The sequence below is a fragment of the Hippopotamus amphibius genome, chromosome 4, assembly GCF_030028045.1.
Source record: "Hippopotamus amphibius kiboko isolate mHipAmp2 chromosome 4, mHipAmp2.hap2, whole genome shotgun sequence".
Taxonomy (NCBI): Eukaryota; Metazoa; Chordata; class Mammalia; order Artiodactyla; family Hippopotamidae; genus Hippopotamus; species Hippopotamus amphibius.
The window spans coordinates 109,966,885-109,988,957 of NC_080189.1; positions in this window are offsets into that span (position 1 = coordinate 109,966,885).

Below are 22,073 nucleotides of genomic sequence, written 5' to 3' on the forward strand. Positions count from 1 at the left end.
CCTTTTCCAGAATGTCGTAGAGTTGGAATCGTACACAAAGTAGTGTTTTCAGATTGGCTTTTTTCACTTAGTAACATGCCTTTGTTTCTGCTATGTCTTTTCTTGGCTCGATAGCCCATTTCTTCTTAATGCTGAATAATATTCCATTATCCGGTGGACCTCAGTTTATTGATCTATCTACTGGCTGAAGGACTTTTTGGTTGCTTCCAAGTCTTGGCAGTTGTGAATAAAGATGCTGGAAACATCCATGTGCAAGTTCTGGTGTTGACATCAGTTTTCAACTCTTTTCTGGTGAATATCAAGGTGGGGGTGTAATTCATGTTTATGGTCAGAAAATATCTAGTTTTCTGTGATGGAATTTAACCCAAACAATACAATTCTGTAGTATTAAAAGTGTGTTAGAAATATGCTTCTCCTCCCAGAGTTGTACAATATCTTGTGTCTGTGTGTCCCATGTAAATAACTAAAATGTTAAATGCACATACAGTCATTCATGTATATGTACATTGTTTTCACCCAGACAAAATCATATTCAGGGATACACACAGGTGGTAAGGCAGTTTTTAGAAATGTCAGCTGCACGATTGGGTCCTTCACAGAAATAAAGAGGAGGGTGAGCAGCTGGTTCACAGTGCTGCACTGAAGCCTAAAATCGCTCAAATGAATGTCACTTTCATATTACAGTAGCATTTGTACCATTTCTTTACCTATTTGTTTTAACTATATCTTTACAATTTTTTTCTCAGAAATCCACTTTAATTTAGATGCCATTTTCTTTCTTCTTTTTTTCTTTTATAAATTTATTTATTTAATTTGTTTATTGGCTGCGTTGGGCCTTCTTTGTTGCTGCACATGGGCTTTCTCTAGTCGTGGCGAGCAGGGGCTACTCTTCATTGCAGTGGCTTCTCTTGTTGCAGAGCACAGGCTCTAGGCCCGTGGGCTTCAGTAGTTGCGGTGCATGGGCTCAACAGTTGTGGCTCACGGGCTTAGTTGCTCCGCGGCATGTGGGATCTTCCCAGACCAGGGATCGAACCCATGTCCCCTGCATTGGTAGATGGAGTCTTAACCACTGTGGGGAAGCCCCTAGATGCCATTTTATTTTACAAAGAAAGTGTTTTTTCTGTTTTCTTTATTTCCATATTCATCACTAATATTTTTCCTTAGACTTGTCATTTTACAACAGAACAATGGAACTGTTTTTCTTTTTCTTTTCTTTTTTTTTTTTGGCCGTACTGTGGCATGTGGGATCTTAGTTCCCTGACCAGGGATCGAACCCACACCGCCCCCCCCCCACCCTCAACCTGCATGGGAAGCATGGCGTCTTAACCACTGGACCGCCAGGGAAGTGCCAAGTCCCCACCCTTTTATTATTATTTTTTGGCTATTTTTCCTTTAACATCACTGACATATAGATATTTAAGTATTTTTCATTTCATATTCTTTACAAGGATATTCATGATTCTACAGAAGCAGTGGGTATACAATTTTGAAAAAGCCCTAGAAGTATGAAAACTTGGTTTGCAGAAGGCAAGTGTTTTTATGGAATTTTAGTTGCTTATTGAATACACTTAATAGGAAAAGCCATGAGAGAGATTACAGGGGGTTTTAACTTAGGGGGTTCATGAGTGAGTCTCTTTGTCCCCCTTGAAATCACGAGCAATAAACAACGTGAACAGTTATCAGACTCTCTCCCATGACACCCGTCAAGTGGGGATGTGATTCTCAGCGCTAGTTTCCAGATGAGGAACCTCGGTTCTTGGGCCTCCATTTCAGGAGTTGAACAGAGGTCCCTGATGGAGAGAAACAACCAGTCACCTCAGAAATGGTCTTCCCTGTCCGTTTCCTGCTACGAGCAAGTAGAGAGACCCATGACCTCCTCCCACAAAAGTAATCCAAGTGTGGGTGAGTATTTATTAGAGCAAATTCCCACTTTGCAAAGCACCCCTTGATACAGTTCATAACATGCAGAGCACAAGGAGGCTTAGGGGTGCCCCGGTTTATCCTGAAAGCAGAGGTGAGAGAAAGGACAGCCCCTCACAGCCCGCTGGTCAGTGGTCCTGGTAACAGTGTCCTGCTGCCTCCTTATACCACCCTCCCCATCGGGAGGCTCTGGTTCAGGAGATGAGTTCTGCCTCATTCAGTAACATCCCATGTCTCACGCTGCTGCTTGAAGGTGGCTGGGGCTGTGCTCCCGGCGGCCAGCTCTGCACCCTGTGAGCCAAGGTAGGTGGGCAGACCTGAGCCAGGGATTCCAGGCCGAGTCTCTGTGGTCCTGGCACCTTTGGGGTGAGTTTTCAGGGAGTGATGGGCGGGGGTGGACGGGGAGGGGGCTTCTCCCCTTGCCTGGTGCTGGGTGGAGGGGACTGTGGCCTGGAGCTGCAGCCTCCTCTGTGCTTCTGCCGGGCTGGGGGCTCAGCCCACCTTCTTGGGGAGGGTCGGGCGGGCAGGCAGAGGAGGGCTCAGGCGTGTATGGGTTACCTTTACTTCTGTCTCACACAGGACTTCTCTGCTAGAGTACTTTACTAGTTGTGACGATTTACCTACCAGCCACTTAAAAAATGTCACCTGAACGTGTGGCAAAGTGTCTGTTGGGGCGTGAAGAAGCTTGAGGTATTTCCCTGTGTTCTGCTCAAAGTTTACCGAGAGCCACTGAGCATCTCCATTGAGATTCAGTGAACGTCTCACACAATGACATCTCCGTAGGGTTCTGAGCCTTTTTTTAGGTAGTAAAATGATTCACTGCAACCTTGGTCTGCACCGAAAACTTGGAATCTAAACGAATGTTTTCTGGTCCTCTGGGGAGGGGGGGGTGTCACCAGAGCACTGGCGAGGCCGGTGGCTTTCCAACTTGGTCTTTTTATAGTTTATCTTTTTCTCCCAGCTTTACTGAAGTAAAATTAACCAATAGAAATCATATACATTTCATGCGTATGACTTGATGTTTTGATAGATGCATACGTTATACTATGGAACGTTACTCAGCCTAAAGAAACCCTGCTGTTTGTGACAGCGTGAATGGACCTAGAGGGCATTATGCTGAGTGAAATATGCTGGACGCAGAAGGACAAATACAGCGGCCTCCCGACATGAGGACGTTACTGGCCTCTAGTTCAGACATTTCCCAGCTCACTCTGCATCTGGTTGAGACGAGGTGAGCCAGGAGGGCTTTAACCTTAAAGTATTTTGAAGGGTGAGTTTATTCAAAGCTAATAACGTGTGAGTTGTATCTTTCCTTCCTAAGGCCCCTTCAAAGGACTCACGATTAAATTCCTATAGCTAGACTTCATTTTTGGCCCAAACTGTCATCAGGGTACAGAGGTTTTATTTATCTGGGGCGTTTATCTAGTTAAAAAAAAAAAAAAGTTACACCAAAGCAAAAAAATGAGTCGGCTCCCCAGTCAAAATTCTCTGAACATACAGGCGACGCCAAATGTGTGACGTGACTTGCAGACAGTAAGCAAACATGAGATCCTCCCTCTTGGGAGCCGGTGACCAAAACAAAACAGGTGAAAACCACCGTTCTGCTCTCTGCTTCTATGTAACCGACTTTTAAAGATTCAGCATGAAAGTGAGATCATGTCGTTTTCTTCGTTCTGTGTCTGGCTAATTTCACATGGCGGGACATCCCTCAGGTTCACGTGTGCGATGGAAAATGGCAGGATTTCAATTTTCTTTAAGGACTACATAATAGTCCAGGGTGTGTGTGCACCACATCTTCTTTATCCATTCATCCACTGACGGACATTCAGAGGCTGCTTCCACGTCTTGGCTATTGTGGTTAAAGCTGCAATCAGCACGGGGTGCAGATATCTCTTTGAGACCCTAATTTCATTTCCTCCAGGCACACGTGCAGCAGGGAGGCTGCTGTGTCCTACGGCGGCAAGGAGGTGAGGGGTGGAGAGAAGCTGGTTGCAGCGTACAGAATCCCAGCTACGGAGGAGGAATAGGTCCTGAGAGCTAATGCACAGCGTGGTGACTCTAACCAATAACACTGTACTCAGCACTGCGAATTTGCCAAGAGACTAGATTTCAGGTGCTTTCGTCACACACACACACACACACACACACAAAATGGTAAACACGTGAGGAGATAACGTGTTAATTAGCTTGACTGTAGTCATCATTTAACTCCGCATACATGTATTAAATTATGTTGGACACTTTCAATGCACACAAGTTTTATTAAAAATTTCTCTCAGACACAATTTAAGCCTGATACGTCTTACTTGTCCCTTCAAGAACTGAATTCTCAACTCAGAATGCGCGAAGTTTACCCTGCAGTAAAACCTATGAAAATATACCTTCTACCTTCCAAACAAATACCACAGAGTGAAGGACATTCCATTCAAATGGTAAGAACTATCTGTGCCAGTCTTCAGAAGCCAATTCTGCACCTAGTGAAGCTTGAGAAAGATGCAGAGTAGATACAATTTCATGGAGAATTGAATGTAGGGGGACAGAGGTCTCACCCTGGCTATCTCCAGGAGATGTCAAGCCCACCCCGTGGAAATATATGCTCATTTTTCCAAAAAGGAAACACGCTGCTTTATTGACATGAGGCTGTTCTGCTCAAATTCAAGGACCACACCCTTTTATTACAACATGTACTCTCTGGCGAGACAGATTGCGAAAACACACACCGAGGTGTGTTTTTGTGTGGGGTTGATCTCTATGTATATAGTTAATAGGCTGCTGATGCAAAAGATTTGTGGCATATAATTAAGCCACGGGGAAGAAACAAAAACAGCAACATAACATTTGTATGTCTTAAATATAATCTAATTGTTTGTGAAATCATACTCCTTTATAACTTTTTGGACTATCTTCAGGTAGTTGTTGATATTATACCCGTAAGAAAAAAACATACGTATTGAAGAGTAAGACATAAATAAATTGAGAACAGAGAGTTTGTCTGTGATACTCCTTCTCAGGCCAGCAGTGCCAGAGCTGAAATCTCACTGTCATCTAAATCTGATGAGTTATGTATGTTGCTGATCTTAGTCTTTATTTAAAAAATCATAAATAAAAATTGCAGTCCAAATTTACGAACTTAAGAAATCAGCAAGTTCATAGTTATTGGCAGCATTGATCTTTTTTCTTTTCTTTTCTTTTCTTTTTTTAGCAAAGACATTAGGTAGTTAGATGCTCAGGAATGTTTGGGAAAAATGCAGTTAGGTATCTTGGGTCGTAAGGAAACTTGAAAGGAGATTCCAGAAATTTCGATTTTCTAAGTTTCTGCACCAAGTGCTAAGCATCTCATTTATCTCTTGTGTGAAGAAGAGAAAGGCAGTGTTTGAAATTCAGGCTTATTGTTCCCAGGTTCTGTTTATCTAGTACAGGATGCCCCAAAGGCAGACACATCCTTTGCCTCCCACCATGCTGCTCTGTTTTGGAGAATACCGTAAGCGCTTGAGGTGGCGACCAAAAACCGAAGAAAAATAATTATAAACTCTCTTTCCCATACTTCTATCTCCATTTCCATCTCCTCCGCATCTTTAAAAAACACACATAACCACAAACAAGAGAAGTCTGGAGGCCCGACATCTCCGGGAAAGGAGAGAGGAACAGTGTCAAGATGTGTGGACCTAAGGATGGAGGGAAGGGCCCCGTGGTGCTCTGACTGCAGGTGCTGGACCAGGCTCGCTGTTGTGTGTGAAACAAATCTGTGTGGCCTCTGAAGGGAACACTGGGCTATGTTTCTCATCAGGTCAACTCTCCCTGGAGAGGTGACTTGCATTTTCCTAAAGCGGTGCAGACCCAGGGCGGAAGCCTGAGGTGGTAGGGCCCTACCCAGGCACGAACGCACCAGTCCTGACCTGCTCCCGGTGTTGGGAGACCTTCCAGACTCCTGTGGGGATCACCTCCTCCCAGATGCCGCCCTATGAACCTGAGGCCATCTGGAGTTCCACAGAATGTTTCCATCCCAGGCCTGAAAGTTTCAGAGCACCCTTTTATGCCGCCAAGATTTTACAGATGGCGTTTGGCTAGGTCGCATCTGGTTTCCATTTCTTAAAAGTTAACTATAGTTTTATCGTTGTAGATTTCATTTTCCTATGACAATGGATTTAGCTTTCCTTAATAATGTTCTGCTGCGGATTTAAACTCCTCTTAAGAAGACATCTCTGGCTTCTATGACTAAGCAAATCTTGCCTCTGGAGAGAGAATTAAAAAAAATCAAAACACACAACTGACATTTCCTTTTTTAAAAATACTGTTTTCATTTTTTATCCTTAAATTAAACATTACTCCTGAACGTTGAGATAAAAATTATTGTGGTTACCTCAAATGATTTCTAGATTTCTCAGTCTTTTTCTTCCACCTCAAGAAAAGGATCTAAGAATACCTCCTGCTCCAGACAAGTGTTGTGAATAGGAATCAATCGTAAACACACAGCCTGTCTGATCTCTCCCCAGCTTCCCTGCCCCGCACGCTGTGAGCTTCTGCCCATCCCACACCTGTACATCCAGGTACTCGTGGGGCAATCCTGAGGACCGTTCGGAACAGAAGGCTGTTTAAATCATTGAGTGTGAGCTATCGCTTTGCTGCTGCTGGAGCAGAAGTTATTTGCCGTAGACACATGTAGAGTTGACTCCTACCCTTTAGTGACGTGACCTTGTTTACCCAGAGGGCATCCTGATGGGAGTTCTCTCCGCGTGGCTCGAAGGAGGCTAGCTGGGACCCCGTCTGCGGGACTTCTGCCTTCTGAAGCCTTTCTGATTGAGTTAAACCTCCGAGGGCATTTCTAAGACTCACCACGGTGTCCTTCCACATTTTAATTTTTACTGACAGCAGATATTGTTATGATCGGTCATGAGTCTTACTTTTTATAAATTTGAATCAATGGTTTTAAAAAGCACATACGGAACATTAATAAAAGAGCAACATATATCTTATTTAATCCCTACAGCGACTCTGAGGGGTAGATGCTATTACTGTTCCACGTTAGAAAATCAAGACACTTGGCGTTTCGGAAGCTTGGCCGGGAGCCAGGCACCAGCGCCTGGGAAGTAGCCGTGCTGACGGATCCTCCCTGCCAAGCTGGCCTCTGGAGCAATGGGTGTCACAGGGCGTCAGAACCTGCGCTTTCTGGGTGTCTAGACCTTGCAGAGAAATCTGATCACGCTTGCATTCATTTTCTAGGAGCTCAATTAAATCAGGGGAAAATTAGAGATCACCACTCCATGGATGTTGATGAATATAATTTATTTCTTTAAGCTGGCTGTTAATATTTTAATACAACAATTCTCTGGGAACCATAGGTGAATTTATGATTGATAAAGGTCAGAAAGATGCTGAAGGCTCTCCTGGAGACCGTGGCGGGCGTTGCTAGGACATGACAGAGGGACGGCAAACCGTGGATTCGAGTTTCCTCGGTTTGAACTCCTGCCCTGATGCTAGTTTCCTATGATATTCGAGTTTCATTTCTCTTGTCTCTCAAGGGATCTAATCACTTCTATTTCGACCTATAACATCCATGGGATGAAGCTGCATACAGAAGACAACGCCTACGGCATGGTCATCAGGGTCCTGGAATGACCAGGCTCCCGGAAGTACTCTGAGGTGGGGATTTCGGGGGGAGGCTTGCTCTCAAGAATCCTGTATGTGAGGGAGAGAAGAGGCAGGACTGGGCCTCGGGAGAAGCTGGGCTCTGCTGCAGCCTCAACAATAACCCCACCAGGAGCTTGCAGCTGGGGCCCTGCAGAGTCTCGTGAGTGGAGGCCAGGTGCCAGGCCTTTGCTCCCTCTTTGGAAGAGTCACCAGATCCAGCTGTCCCCAGGCAGGGACATGAACCTTGAGTGAGAGGACTCCTGGGGGTGAGAGCCACTCCTGGGGAGGGACTCTCCCACACTCCTGGAGGATGGGGAATGGGCGTGTCCATCCCGAGGGGCCATCTGGCCAGCACGACACAGCAGCCACCCCACAGGTGCTGCACAATTGGGACTTGGTACCGTTACCCCTGTCATCGTCGTGTCAGGAACAGTGGCTGGCAGGCATGCTCCCGGCCGGAGCCGTTGCAACTCACGCGACGGTAGAGTGTCCCTTACGTTCTGGAGATGCCTGCTTCAATGTCTGCTAGTCCTTTAGACAACGCGTTACCCAAGCCTGAGCTACGGGGCGGAACGGCTATCAACACATCGAATAACCACGATCAGTATTATTTTGTTTGTTAGCGCTGAGAGAGAGTTTCTATGTTTATCTAGGATACTGAAGATTGTCAGCAAGCGATGATGAGGTTGAATGTTTCAAAACACATTTGGATTTCCCTCCTGTGAGTGCGGCTTTTACAGCAGGAGACAGATGTGGTCGGGGGCTTGGGGGGGTGGGTGATGGGTCGGATGAAGTGGTCTCTGCAGGACTTGACCTCTGATGTCGTGTGCGAGGCCAGCTCCCGGGGAAATGGAAAGCAGACTGCCCCTTAGCTGGTTTTCTGTCTGTGTCTAATTCTGCAGAGATGCTGCACCTCTTCCTGCCTGGACCCAGGCCACAGGGTCCCCTCCACCCTCCGCATCCTCGGTCCACCCCTGGCACGCAGATGTTTGGTCTACAAGTATGAGCCTGGAATTAGCTTCCAAACTTTGTGATGCTTGCTGGCGGTTTTATAAGCTAGAAAAAACACCAGCTTGCCCTTAACTTGGCATTTTGTGTCAGATCTTGGCTCGGGTTAAAAGGTTCAAGTGAATTTTATGTCTTCCCATTATTTCTTTAAGGTGAAGAGATAATATTTTCAGCACTTTCCTAACAATCAGCTGAATGTGACATATATATGCAAGGTGCCTGGGCTTATTTAATATGACTTTGATCCCGAGAATGGTTTTATTATCATCCGTCTAGGATTCCATGTCTTCTGTTGTCTGCTCGGCTGTGGAAGAGGAGTATAAACGGTGAATTGAAGATTTTTTAAAAAGATTTGGTCAATAAGTATTCAACATTTGATCGTGGCTATGACTTTGAAAATTTTAAGTTTATGATGGAAAAATATGGCTGTTTTGGTTTTAGCACTTTTTCCCCTGGGTCATCACTAAAGGACATTATCAGTGTTTTAATGACACTGACTTTTGTTGGTAACTATGTAAACACAAATAGTCCCTTTTGACCCTCTGGAGTCTGCTGGACACAAGAAGGAGCTTTCTGTCCCCCTCCATAGTCACAGCGCCTCCCACAGGGTGACCGTAAAAGTGCGCTGGTCACATAAAACTTACCTCTTCCTCTGTGGAGAACATTGATGTCACCTCAGGCCTCCTTTCAGTAAATTCTGTTTTGCTCTCCATGAAACACAATACAAACTGCAGGTCAGGACACACAAAAGCCCTCCCTCCCCCCGGAAGGAATATTTGTCACCTGGAAATAAGATAAAGAGTCAGTGAGGAAACCTTCCGGGAGAAATTGGGCCCAGCCGGGCCAGCTGATAGCCTCAGGGACTCACTCACCCCCCAGCCCACCCCGGGGCCGCCCGAGGGCAGAGGTGGGGGTGGGTCTAATTAGTCTGTATTCCAGGCATCAGTCTGCCCTGCCACAGAAAAGCTAATGAAAATAAACTAATTTGAACAAGTCTGAAATAACTGATCAAAGAAAATATAAAAGAGTCACTTTTCTAGGTGCCTTTTCATCCTAGAATACAGAGGGCCATTAAATTACAATGGGAAAGCCAAACTTTTTTAGTTTTTTTAATCTAATTTGAATTTTCTTTTTTTTTTTTCCAGAAAGACTAGACAACACATTGGCCATTTGTCACCACTTTCAGGGGTAGTTTTGCTTGGTTGTGAATCACAGCCCACTCTGGTACTGGGAGAGAGGGAGTTGGAAGTAGGTAGACATGCTGAGGTCATCTGTCTTCCCAAATGACTGTGTCTCTTTTAAATGAGACTTTTATTATGCACCTACTGACTTGATACAGTATGGAAATGTGGTTTGCTTAGAGATCAAGTTATACTAAGAAAAAGGCACAGAGAAAGTCAGAGATAAGCAAACCCACTTCGCCTGGAGACAGTGTAAATCACAAGCCCTCCACCCATCCCTTGTCCCAGCAGCACCGAATCCCAGGGACCACGTCTGCAAATGTTCCTGGCCTGGAACTTTCACTTTTAGTGGCTTATTGCATAATGAATAATGAAAGGGAAATTTCCAAAAGATCAGTACAAGCATTTTCTAGTCAGTGAAAGGAAGAAAGCTCTAAAAAGTTTCATTTACTTTTTTCTTTATGAAAAGCAACTCAAGACAAAACAGAAATAAAACCAAACTAAACCCATGGAGAGAACTGTCTGATATCCTGGGCCAAAACCTTAAGTTCCAGGCTCTCCTTCGGTAAATGAAGGAAAAAAAAAGAAAGAAAATCCATGGAAACAAAATACTAATAAAGCAATCTGCATAACCGTGCAGATCATAGCTAGGGGGTAGCGATACGTATGAGGGCTGCGGCTTTCTTGAAAACAAGGAAATCTTATTCTGCTTAAAGAAATTTCCGGTTGCTTTGGTTCTAAGAAATCAAATAGCATTGACTAAATACATTCCGTATGACTCACAGACACAGAAAACAAACTTGTGGTTGCCAAAGAGGAGAGGGAAGGGGGCGGGACATATTAGGGGTACAGGATTACCAGGTACAACCTACCGTTTATAAAATAGATAAGCAACAAGGACACACTGTGCAGCACAGGGATGTATCGCCATTACCTTGTAATACCCTATAATGGGGTATAATGTGTAAAAGTGCGGTACGCCTGAAACTAACATAATATTGTAGGTCAACGGTACTTCAATACAAAATACATTCTGTATTATTTTAGTAAAGATCTAAGTTAAAACAGAAAAAAGAACCCTTTCGAGTATGATGTGAACTTTGAATCTCTCATTTAATTCTCAGATTCTAAAACATGGCCGTTATTTTAAAAAACTCATGTCAGGGTTTTCGTCCCACAGATATATTTATTTGTCGTTACATCAGGTGATTTTTATCAAAATCTATTTAAGCTGTTACTGAGGGCGAGTTAGCTAGCTAGAAAGATGGACAGGAATGTTATGTATTGAGAAAGGCATCTTAGAAAACTGCACATGGACGATTTGGGCGTGGTTGTCCGAGTCAATTTTCTTTGAAAATGGCTGCTCTAGTCTCTAAGGACACGCTTCTTCCATTTCATGCTAAAATTAATTAAATTTAATCTTTCTTATCTAGTTATAGAACTCACAGATTTCTGCAGCTAAAAGTCGTTCCACTGCAAGCCCCTCCACTCTCGGTTAACAGAGACGCGTATCAAGACAGTGCCGGGTGTCCAGGCAGAGCTGGTACCTGAATAATTACATCGGCCTCCATCTGGCTTCTGGTAATGAGCACGTTTTCACTTATATCATCTAAGTTACTTTACAAGGCGAGTCTGATTTAGAAAAAAAGGACTCCCAGGCATCCTTTTGAACAACAGCATTATTTCTGGACAGGAAACCTTCTCATTGAATTTTTTTTTTTTTAGTTGTGATTTGCATACTGACCTGTGTATTTGAGTGACTTTTCAGTTGTTTGTGTTTACTTAGTCAACCTTTTGGAGGAAGGTTTATTTGCCTAAAATGGTATTTTTCCAGAGAAATGTCTAGGGACCATCATCTAACATTTTTTAACGAGACACGGTGTGGCGGAATGAGATTGGAGAAGGTTCTGTTGGCAGAGGGTGGGGGTGTGGAATAGAAAATGGTGGGGATGGCTGAGGCCACGTCTGGTGAAGATATCAGGGAACTGACCTCACCAGGCTGGTTGTCGTGCAAAGGGGAGACAACATCACTTTTAGCTGGAGGGACGTTGAGACTGGCATATGCTGTGCAGTGGTATAACATCTTTTGAGATACGAGAGAGGGATTTTTTTGCTTCGTTTTTGCCCTCATTCTTTCTCACGCAAGACTGAGGCTGCCTGTGTTCTTTGGCCCCATTGAGAAATGAGAATAGTAGGGACACAGATCAACACTGATAAAAGTCTTGCACTGCATTGACTTTGGTTTCCCAAGCCCTAAATGCCAGAAGTCCACTGTGCCGGGTGCCCCCCCAGAGGGGAAGCTTGGAGAGAGGACCGCTCGGAGAGCCCGGAGGAAGGGTTTAGAAGGGCTGCCCACAGGCTGGGGGAGGGGGAGGGGGGATGGCCTGCACGGCTGGGACGAGGGTCTCCTGATATGCACTCGCTCAGCGGACCAACCAGCAGGCCGCTTGTTTCCCTCAAAGCATCAGCTGTGACCCAGGTGCTCTTACCAGGATGACTTGGATGGATCTTGAGTTCCGTGTGGGTAAGGTAACTAGGTGATTGTTCACTGCATGGAATCCAATCAATTATTCTTTTCCAACCCACGCAAAAGCAGAACGTTTCCTGAAGAGTAAAAAGCATTCATGGACACTTAGAATTACTTACAGCACATTACAAGATATTTTATTTCCCCCATTTCTCACACCCCATTTTTCTTCGCTTTAGTTCCTCTCCCGAGCTTCAGAGCCTTTCCTAGAGGAAAACCACGGTGACACCTGATGTAACTCTCCAGGTGCTTTCTGCCTCATGTCTTTGTGACCTTTCAGGAGGAGAATAGCTTCTCATTTATCAGAAGGAAGGCAGGCCAGCCCTCCAGAGGGGCTGTCATGCTGCCGGAGGGCGCAGAAGCTCTCCCTGCCCCGCCTGCTCCGTCGCGGTGCTCATCGGCGTGGCCTGTGGAAGGGCTCCGGGGCTGTGGTCTGGAGGCACGTCATGTTTCTTTCTCCATAACGTCACGATGCGGGGCGAGGGGTGCTTTCACTTCTCGCCTCCTGCAGCTTGACTTGCACTTGCTTAAATAACGTCTGAAATGTACTCTTGCAGTTTTTCAGGCTGGTCCCTGAGTTAGATCTCCGATGAAAGCTTATCTCTACCCTCTGGCTTCTTTCATTACTCTATGTCTATCTCACCACTGGGATTCCCCTCATGAACCTCCCCTCTCTTCCCAGGAAGTCTTTCCCTCCGTGCTTCTACCTACTCTCATGGACTTGACTATCTCCTATATGATTATATCCAGCCTAATCTCTTTCTTGAGTTTTTACTCCTTATCAGGTACTTGGGCACGTAACCGTTACGTCAGACAACCCTTGCCCAGTAGGAGACTGGACTTTATTGTCTCTCTAAGCCAGTACCCTCTCCTGAAACATGGATGTATAGACTGATGGATGAGGGATGGATGGATGAATAGATAGGTAGATGGATATTTAGATGGATAGATGATGGATGGATGGACAGACAGATGGATGGATGATGGATAGTAGAGGTATCATGCCTTCGTCTTCTCTTCCATGTATTTAATTTAGCACTTAGCCTCGCTGGGGGCTTCTGTTCCTATGACTCCACAGGAAACTGCTCTCCCAAGGTCAACAATGTTCTCCGTGTTGCTAAATCTAATGTTCACTTCTTGGAATTATTTTATTTAAACTTTCAGGAGCATTTGACACAGTTGAGTATATATTTCCATTATTATTTCCTAATATTTCTTCTACTTTATTGGCTACTTCTTCTTAGTCTATTTTGATGGCTCTGCCTCATTTTCTCAAACACTGAATGTCAGGAAGAAAGATTCTCGATCCCCTTTCCCTCTCCAACAGCTTTTTCCTCCCAGGTAACCTCATTCAGATGTACGGCTCTGAAAAACATCATTAGGCAAGGGAATTATTAGTATTTCTGGTTATGACTTCTATGAATGTGCTGCATACATGAAATCGTCATTGGGCTAAGATACTGTACAAGTTTAGTTTGGGCGAAAGAGAAACTCTCAAGCAAATAAGTAAGTAAATAAACATAACAACTGTTCTTCTCTAGTCCTCTCTTCCCCAGAGAACAGCCCCACCATTGCTCCAGTTGTTCAGACTCCAAACTTACAGACTATTCTTTTTCCTTTTTTCTTTTTAAGCATGATTTTTTTTTTTTGGCTGCATTGGGTCTTCATTGCTACACGTGGGTTTTCTCTAGTTGTAGAGAGCGGGGGCTGCTCTTCATTGCAGTGTGCAGGCTTCTCATTGCTGTGGCTTCTCTTGTTGTGGAGCATGGGCCCTAGGCGCACGGGCTTCAGGAGTTGCAGCACACGGGTTCAGTAGTTGTGATGCACAGGTTTACTTGCTCCATGGCATGTGGGATCTTCCTGGCCCAGGGATCGAACCTGTGTCCCCTGCGTTGGCAGGCGGATTCTTAATGCGCCACCAGGGAAGTCCCTACAAGCTATTCTTAATTCCTCAATACCCTTTATGCTCTGTGACTGGTCGATTACCACTTCCTATTGGTTCTACCAAATCTTCCCATGTGGTCATGGAGGGTGGTGGTTGGGAATAATGGGCTGAAATGCACAGAAGAGGATGAAACCACACACGGCACAGGACAGGCCAGTGTCTCTGTTCTACCGACTTGTTTGTCCAGGACGTTGTCTTCTCTCCTTGCCTCCCCACCCTCCTTAGGCTCTCGCTGATGAGTGTTTAACACCCATGGCAAACGTTCGGTTTCCTGAGGCCTGTGGTTCCTACCCTGGCATCTTCCTACTGTATAGCCTGCTGTTCTCAGGCAGGTGTGGCCCAGAGAGTTTATAAACTTTAGAATTATAGTTTTCTTGCAGGAATCAGGAAAAGCAGCTGCTTGATCCAACCCTTTTAGTCTTCTGTTAATGGGTTTTGCTTGCATTCTATCCTTGTATTTGTTATGCCAACCCCAAATCTTTTTTTGGAAGCAGACAAGGTACGGATAAGTAATAAGAAGATATTTGAGGCTATACGAGTACAATCATGTCACTGTAAACGCTTTTTATTAGGGTTTAATTGTCATTTTTTTCTACCTAAAACAACGCTCTACCTAAAGTAATGTTCTATACAAAATCTCCTCCTGCAAATTTGCAAGCAGTTTCCAGTGACCATCATAGCACAAGACACGCACTTTCAAAAAGAATTGAAAAGAAAGATTCTTTAGCAATTTTGCACAGATGTGTTTTGCACAGATGTGTTTTGCAATGAGCAGTGGCCTGCCCTTCATCGTGCATCTTTAAAGGAAGTGGTTTTGTTAAAATAATTTCAGGAAAAAAAAAAAAAAAATGAAAAAAAAGTCCCCGAAACTCTTGCTCTAAATAATTACCGATATTTTTGTGGTAGAAAATGGAAGCTAGAAATATTTTAATCACTGTCTTTGGGTAATGTTAGCAGTTTCTTTGTGCTATGAATTTATATCAAACATCCAAGATAACACGTGCTTTTATGGGAAACATATGAATTATTTATATTTAGCTTAAAATAAATAATCCTCTCCCCTGACCATAATCACCATTTACGACACACATTTTTTTCCATACATAGCTCATTTTAATAAGGGGATTATAAGACTATAAACACCAGCAGTTTTTTTTAATTACTATCCTATATTTTGAATGAGTTCCTATTAAGAAAAAAATCTCTTTTTTGTCTGCTAAAATATTTACAACCGTCGATTAAACTTAAACCATTAAGTGGGGGAAATAATAATGGTTTGAATTTTAGTCTCAAGCAAAAAACAACAAAGATACACTTACTGTGGCTAGCTGTGGGCCAGGTGGTTTTTAGAATTCCATTTCCTTTTGGCTTTCCTAATTCCAGCTTTTTGTTTTTGTTGAAGTGAACATTAGGTAGTCAAGCGTGCTGAGATGTTTGGTTTGAATGATGGATTTCAAGCCTTCTGTGTGGGGTGATGTCCTTTTCCAATCTAAAGGTTGGGAGAGACCCTGGGGAAGTGCTCTGGCTGCAGGGGCCCTGGGCTGCGTGCACCCCTGACACACAAGCCTCGTGGTCAGCACCAGAGGACAGCAGGAGGGGGTTCAAGAGCAGATGGACATATAAGTGGAGGTCTGTTTAGTGTTTCAAGGAAATTCTGCCTGGGAAACCAGAAGCAGTTAAATAAATCCTCAAGAACCACAACAGTTAGAAACTGTTCTTGCTGGGTTGCAGGGTTGTTTTACTTCTCTCTCAGCTTCCAAGGTTTAGAAAAGAGCCAACAGCTGGCAGGAGCCTCTGATCAACTGGTCCACGGACTGACCAGTAATGGACAGAAAGGTGCCAGGTGGGGAGCCGCGGTAACTGCAACATGTTATTGTCTGTGTCCCCAGACCTGGAGTTTGGAGGAAGTGATGCTGTAGGTGGTGGATGGTCAGCAGGCTGGGGGTCCACCTCGACAGGAGCTCGGGGCAGGCCTCCTGCCCTGGACCAGCCTCTCTGCCAAGGCCTCCAGCTGATCACCTTCAGATAATTTAGAAAAGGAAGTATCTGTTCTTTATCTATTTACCTTAACTAATGATCTGTTCTAGCTGTCTGAGGTTCTAACGTGAATACCTTTGCTCCTCTTGACAATGGCTTTCAGAGTTAGTATTTTATGGAGAATATCTCTCTAATACAAATAAAAACTAACCAGGTTTCTATCAAATTGCTCTGTGATGTTGGAAGTCTAACGTGTGGCTGGAGAACCCGTGTCTAGTCTTTGGGGTCTGGTCATGAAACAAAGCCAAAGAGCTTTAATTCACGGTGGACGAATCACCGTGCCCAGGTTCCCTTTTTCTTTCCTTTTTAAAAAATGTTCCTTTTTTTGATCCAGAGGAAGAAGAATCACGTTCTATATACTCCAGTTATACGTTCTTTTTTTCTGAATGAAAATTTCTTTGTTTTACTTTCTGGTAGAGTTTTTTGGGATTTTAGGGAGGCAGGTTGGGGAGGACAGTTAAAGGGTTACTTACAAACACCATAAGAATGTGTAGAATTTAGCTCATCGCTGATAAGAATGCCCTGATATAGACCAGCCACAGGGCGCGAGCAGATCATTCAAAGGTAAGGAAATACAAGTGATTGGCAAACACACAGAAAGTGTCCAGAGCTGTTGTCTTAGGTTCTCCTGAGAAACAGAGCCAAAGTGTGCGTGTGTGCTCGTGTGCATACGCGTGCGGGTGTATACATATATATTAGATAGGTAGACAGGTATATAGACATATAGATGTGATAGGCAGGTTTATTATAAGGAATCAGCTCATGGGAGGATGGAGGTGGGCAAGTCCTACAATCTGCAGGGTGAGTCTCTACGCTGGAGACCCCGAGGGCGGATGGTGTAGTTCCTGTTCAAAGGCTACCAGGCTCCAGACCCGAGAAGAGCTGACGTTTCAGTTCAAGTCTGAAGACAGGAAACAGCAGTGTCCCCGTGCTGAGGCTGCCAGGCAGGGGGACACCCCTCTCCTGCACAGGAGGGTCAGCCCTTCGGTCCGTTCAGGTCTCCGACTGATGGCGTGAGGCCCAGCCACGTGCGGGAGGGCCATCTGCATGGCTCAGTGTACTGATTCAAATATTAAAGTCATCCAGAAACATCCTCACGGAAACACCTGGAATCCTGCCTGACCTAAAATTCGGGCACGCTGTGGCCCAGTCAAGGTGACATGTAAAATTAACCATCATGATTGCTCAGAAGACTCACAATAAAAAGCAATGGTATCTTTTTTAAACTTCGAACTCTACGATTAGAAAATGAGTGCTCAGATACCTTGCTGGTGTGACCCTTATGTACTTGAGAAAATTACTTCTTTACCTGAGAAACCAAACTGGCGAGAGTTTTAAATCTTCACAGCCTTTGATTCAGAATTCTTATGTTGGGGAATCTTTCTAAGATAATGCTCTCAACCCATGTATAAAAATTAGATGTATACCAAAATCTTTATCATGCTGTATTTATAATAATAATAGAAATAAAGGAAATGACCTGTCTTCAACAATATAAAAATGAATAATTATAGTATGACACATCTAGACAACCAAATAGCAAATTTTCATTAAAATGTGAAGTCTCTAACAAGGTGAAATGTGCTCATGTAGGTGCAAAAGCATAGTATTTTAATTATTACATACAATATGCATTAAAAAAAAACTAAAAAGAAGTATCCCCCAAATATTAGCAAGCAGTTATTTGGTGCTAGTAAACCCATAGATGCCCACTCTTTGTATTGATAATTGATTGATTGGCTGAGTTGGATCTTCATTGCTATGCGCAGGCTTTCTCTAGTTGTGGAGAGCAGGGGCTACTCTTTGTTGCAGTGTGTGGGCTTCTCGTGGTGGTGGCTTCTCTTGTTGCGGAGCACGGGCTCTAGGCGCACAGGCTTCAGTAGTTGTGGCTCAAGGACTCTAGAGAGAAGGCTCCGTAGTTGTGGCGCAAGGGCTTAGCTGCTCCACGGCATGTGCGATCTTCCCAGACCAGGGCTCGAACCCATGTCCCCCGCACTGGCAGGCGGATTCTTGACCACTGTGCCACCAGGGAAGTCCTGATGCCCACTCTTTTGTCTTCCATGTTCTTATTAAAAACAAAGAACTTAAGCTGATGATTCAGCTCAGTTCAACTTCTTGTTTCTTGTTTTTCTACTTAAATAATATAAACAGTATAAATCACGCTTAAAGTTTAGAGAATGCTACATCGATGGGATTAAAGAAAACCCTTTGCGGAATTTATTTTAACTGGACCAAAACTATTATTCTCTAATTATTTCATTTGGCAATGTTTTTGGACCATTTTGGTAAATGAGGTACTGTACAAGGGGGCCTTGTACACTAAAGATGAAATAGCTCTGTAGACCTTTGCTTTGTGTTGTTAACCTACGTATTAGGCCTTCACACATAAATGTATGTCAGAGTATATAGCTTTTATTGGGAACGTAGGGTAACAAACATACATTATTCAAAATGTTTGCTTGCCCAAATAAGGAATATAATAAAAGATTTTGCAAACTAAAAAAACTACGTTGCAAATGCTAAATCGATTTTTTTTTATCCTTAGCTTAGCTTTAATATTCTCCCGGCTGTAATCTCATTAAAATAGCAATACTTAGCAATGCAATTCACTTCTTTCTAACTCTCGTGGACTATCCTGGGAGGAGACAGAACAATGCATCTGTAATGACTGAAAAGTGCTCTGACCAGGCGAAAGTCCAGCCACTTGGGAGGGAAAAAAGAATTAGAGAAGCTAATCCTGGAATCAAAGTTATTTTCCTTCAAAAATATATAGTGAATTTAGTCTATGTTTTTTTTTTTTTTTTTTTTTTTATTATTTTATTTTATTTTTTTGGGGGGTACACCAGGTTCAATCAACTGTTTTTATACACATATCCCCATATTCCCTCCCTTCCTTGACGCCCCCACTTCGATTCCCCCCCACCCTCCCTGCCCCAGTCCTCTAAGGCATCTTCCATCCTCAAGTTGGACTCCCTTTGTTATACAACAACTTCCCACTGACTATTTTACAGTTGGTAGTATATATATGTCTGTACTACTCTCCCGCTTCTTCTCAGTTTCCCCTTCACCCCCCGCCCCCTCCCATACCTCGAGTTCTCCAGTCCATTCCCTGTATCTGCTTCCCTGTTCTTGTCACTGAGTTCATCAGTACCATTTTTAGATTCCGTATATGTGAGTTAGCATGCAATATTTGTCTTTCTCTTTCTGACTTACTTCACTCTGTATGACAGATTGTAGTTCTATCCACCTCATTACATATAGCTCCATCTCATCCCTTTTGATAGCTGAGTAATATTCCATTGTATATATATGCCACATCTTCTGTATCCATTCATTTGTTGATGGGCATTTAGGTTGCTTCCATGTCCTGGCTATTGTAAAGAGTGCTGCAATAAACATTATGGTACAAGTTTCTTTTGGGATTATGGTTTTCTTTGGGTATATGCCCAGGAGTGGGATGACTGGATCATATGGTAGTTCTATTTGTAGTTTTTTAAGGAACCTCCAAATTGTTTTCCATAGTGGCTGTACCAACTTACAGTCCCACCAACAGTGCAGGAGAGTTCCCTTTTCTCCACACCCTCTCCAACATTTATTGTTTCCAGACTTTGTGATGATGGCCATTCTGATTCGTGTGAGGTGATACCTCATTGTGGCTTTGACTTGCATTTCTCTGATGATGAGTGATGTTGAGCATCTTTTCATGTGTTTGTTGGCCATCTGTATGTCTTCTTTGGAGAAATGTCTATTTAGGTCTTCTGCCCATTTGTGGATTGGGTTATTTGCTTTTTTGGTATGAAGCTGCATGAGCTGCTTGTATATTTTGGAGGTTAATCCTTTGTCCGTTGTTTCATAGGCAATTATTTTTTCCCATTCTGAAGGTTGCCTTTTAGTCTTGTTTATGGTTTCCTTTGCTGTGCAAAAGCTTTTAAGTTTCATGAGGTCCCATTCATTTATTCTTGATTTTATTTCCATGATTCTAGGAGGTGGGTCAAAAAGGATGTTGCTTTGATGTATGTCAAAGAGTGTTCTGCCTATGTTTTCCTCTAGGAGTTTGATAGTGTCTGGCCTTATATGTAGGTCTTTAATCCATTTGGAGTTTATTTTTGTGTATGGTGTTAGGAAGTGTTCTAATTTCATTCTTTTACATGTTGCTGTCCAATTTTCCCAGCACCACTTATTGAAGAGGCTGTCTTTTTTCCATTGTATACTCGTGCCTCCTTTGTCAAAGATAAGGTGCCCATATGTGTTTGGGCTTACTTCTGAGTTCTCTATTCTGTTCCATTGATCTTCCTTTCTATTTTTGTGCCAGTACCATACTGTCTTGATCACTATGGCCTTGTAGTATAGTTTGAAGTCAGGAAGCCTGATTCCACCAACTCCATTTTTCCTTCTCAAGATTGCTTTGGCTATTCGGGGTCTTTTGCGTTTCCATACAAATCGTAAGATTTCTTGCTCTAGTTCTGTGAAAAATGCCATTGGCAATCTGATCGGGATTGCATTAAATCTGTAAATTGCTTTGGGTAGTACAGTCATTTTCACGATGTTGATTCTTCCAATCCAGGAACATGGTATGTCCCTCCATCTGTTTGTGTCATCTTTGATTTCTTTCATCAATGTCTTAATGTTTTCTGCATACAGATCTTTTGCCTCCTTAGGCAGGTTTATTCCTAGGTATTTTATTCTTTTGGTTGCAATGGTGAATGGGAGAGTTTCCTTAATTTCTCCTTCTGCTCTTCCGTTGTTAGTGTATAGGAATGCAAGAGATTTCTGTGCATTAATTTTGTATCCTGCTACTTTACTAAACTCATCAATGAGTGCTAGCAGTTTTCTGGTAGAGTCTTTAGGGTTTTCTATATATAGTATCATGTCATCTGCAAAGAGTGATAATTTTACTTCTTCTTTTCCAATTTGGATTCCTTTAATTTCTTTTTCTTCTCATAGTCTATGTTTTTTTACAGCCGGTGCTCCACACAGCTAACCTTGACAAACATTGGCTCGATGCTGGGCCCCCATCTGGGTGGCATCCCTGGTCCCTGCTGCCATGATACAGACCTGCTCTTTGGGTGTTTCCATCTTCTCCCCACTTACAGCATTGTCCACAAAGTTACAAGACCAGCCTGTGGAGGCAAGTGAGGTAGGAGAAGATTAGAGCGTGGAATAATGACTGTAATAATAGCGGTTCCTCCATGAAACTCACTTTGAGCCCGAGATGAACTCATGAACCCTGAGCCTGGACCACGTTCCTTCGTGCTGGGAGCTCCCCCCCTTCCTTTTCTGGCTTCTTTTAGATACAATTGCCTTTCCTTTTCTTTTTTCCCCCTAGTCATGCAGTATTAATTCACCTTTCGAGCCTGGTATCTACGGACTTGTGTGACATGATAAGCCTCAGCATGTTAACAGAGTCGAAGTCACTTCCTTATTCTAAGTTTCACACGACACACATTTCCACCCAGAACAGCTTCAGTGCCTTAGAATGCATCTGATATGAATATCCCATAGTAGGAGAGACACACATATATAAACGCTTCATGCGTCCTCACCCAGAGTGTCTGCCGTGCTAGCTGTTGCAAAGCAAAGGGGTGTGTGTGTGTGTGTGTGTGTGTGTGTGTGTGTGTGTGTGTGTGTGTTTTGAGGGTGTGGGGTTTCACTTTGGGGACATGAGAAAGTTCTGGAGATGAATGGAGGTGTTGGTTCCACAACATGTGAATGTATTTAACATGATTGAACTGAACACTTAAAGATGGTTAAAATGGTAAATTTTACAAGATGTATATTTTACAAAAACAAAAATGTAAAAAGAAACAAAATAGTATATTTTAATTTC